We start from the raw sequence: 2,666 nt of genomic DNA, 5'->3' as shown, positions 1-2,666 counted from the left end.
ACATATTCTAAGATAGACCACATGCTGGGTCATAAGGCGAATCTACATAAATGTAAGCACATTGATATCATACAGACTTCTCTCTCTGACCACTGTGCCTAAGGCTGGAAATCAACAAAAGGAAGACGAAGAAAACAAGAGCAAACAATTGGAGGATGAATAACTCTCTACTACAAAAGGAGTGAATACTGGAACAGATCAGAGATGAAATTAGGAAATTTCTAGAAACCAATGAGAATGAGCACACAATGTACCAAAACTTATGAGACACAGCAAAGGCAGTTATCAGAGGAAGTTTCATAGCAATACATGAACACTTGAGAAAGGAAGAGAGACTCATGATTGATATCCAGTCACAAAATTTACAACTAGAGCAGAGTCAGCAAAAGAAAAGAAATTATAAAAATCAGGGCTGAGATTCAGGAGAGGGAAAATAAGAAAAATATGGAAAAATTAATGCTATTAAAAGTTGGTTCTTTGAAAGGATAAACAGAATCGATAGACTGCTGGCAAACCTAACCAAAGAAAGGAGGGAACAAATTTCAATAGCAAGAATAAAGGATGAAAAGGGGACATTAACCAGACACTAATGAAATCAAAAGGATAATTACACAGTACTACGAAGGATTGTATTCCAATGAATTCAGAAATTTGGAAGACATGTACAAATTCTTGAAAAAACAATCCCTCCTTAGACTGTCCTCGATGGACATCAAGAATCTAAATAGACCCATAGCAATAGAAAAAATAGACAAAGTTATCAAGGGATTACAAACAAAAAAATCCCATGGACCAGATGGCTTCACTGGAGAATTCTACCAAGCAGTTAGGGAAGAACTAACACCAATCCTACACAAACTCTTCCATAACTTAGAAAAAGATGGCAAACACCCGAACCGCTTCTATGAAGCTGATATAACTCTGATACCAAAACCAGGCAAGGATCCCACAAGAATCAAGAACTACAGACCAATATTCCTAATGAACACCGATGCAAAAATCCTTAACAAAATACTAGCCAGCAGAATACAAAAGTATATAAAACAAATAATTCACCATGATCAAGTGGGATTCATACCATGGATGCAGGGATGGTTCAACATAAGAAATACCACTAGTATTATTCATCACATTGACATGAAAAACTATAAGAACCACATGATAATATCGATAGATGCAGAAAAGCATTCGACAAGATCCAACACCGATTCCTGTTTAAGACAGTTGAGAAGATAGGAATGGAAGGAAAATTCCTCAAGACAATACAAGCTATACATGAAAAACCAACAGCTAACATGGTAGTCAATGGAGAAAAGATTAACACAATCCCACTGAAAAGGGAGATCAGACAAGGATGCTCCTTGTCCCCACTCTTATTTAATATCATGCTGGAAGTTTTAGCTAACAGCATGCGGCAAAGAAAAGACATCAAAGGTATTTGTCTGGGGAAGGAAGAGGTGAAACTATAATTATTTGCAGATAATATGATTTTATAAGTGGAAAATCCCAAAAGTTCCACAAGAGGATTACTGGATGCAACAGAGGAGTTTGGCAGAGTGGCAGGATACAAGATCAACAAACAGAAGTTCATTGGACTGTTATACACATTGGATAAGACCACAGAAGAGATCAGAAAGGATGTACCCTTCACAATAGCCAAGCACAAATAGAAATATCTAGGGATATACCTGACTAAAAGAACAAAAGATCTATATGGGTAAAACTACAGAACACTATTACAAGAAACCAAGCGTGACCTCAACAAATGGAAGGATATCCCATGCTCCTGGATTGGAAGACTCAATGTAGTCAAGATGTCAGTTCTGCCAAAGGCACTACATAAGTTTAATGCAATCCCAATACAATTACCCTCATCTTTCTTCAAAGAACTGGAAAAACTGATTACCAACTTCATATGGAGAGGGAAGAAACCCAGAATTAGTAGAGAACTCCTCAAGAAGAAGGACACCGTGGGAGGGCTTGCTTTACCTTTCTTTAGCACATCCTATACAGCCACAGTTGTCAAAGCCGTGTGGTGTTGGTACAATGACAGATTCTCAGACCAAAGGAAAAGAACTGAAAACCCAGAAATAAGATCATCAGCATACAGACAACTGATCTTTGACAAGGGCCCCAAATATAGCAAATGGGAAGCAGATGCCCTCTTTAATAAGTGGTGCTGGAAAAAAATGGATATTTACCAGCCGAAAAATGAAGCAAGACCCTTATTTCACTCCATGCACAAGAAAAACTCAAGGTGGATCACAGACCTTGAAGTTCAACCCAAAACTATTAGTGCCATCAATGAGGGAATTGCGACCAATTTGAGAACTTTGGCACAGGGAATACATAGACTATCAGAAATAGGGAAGGACACAAACACAGAGGAGGCACAAATTGATAAATGGGATATACTAAAGATAAAATGTCTGTGTACATTGAAAGAATTCACCAAGAGAGTAATAAGAGAGTCCAAGGACTGGGAAAACATCGTTATCAATGGCACATCAGACAAAGGCTTTATTACTAAAATCTACAATACCCTGCTAGCTTCCAAAAAGAAAAAGAAAAAAACTAATTGCCCACTTGAGAGGTGGTCAAAGAACTTGAACAGAAGTTTCACAGGGGCAGAAATCCAAATGGCCAACAAGCATATGAGAAAATGT

Source organism: Tenrec ecaudatus, chromosome 6, assembly GCF_050624435.1.
Source record: "Tenrec ecaudatus isolate mTenEca1 chromosome 6, mTenEca1.hap1, whole genome shotgun sequence".
In the NCBI taxonomy this organism is placed as follows: Eukaryota; Metazoa; Chordata; class Mammalia; order Afrosoricida; family Tenrecidae; genus Tenrec; species Tenrec ecaudatus.
Note: the sequence above shows the minus strand (reverse complement) of the source record.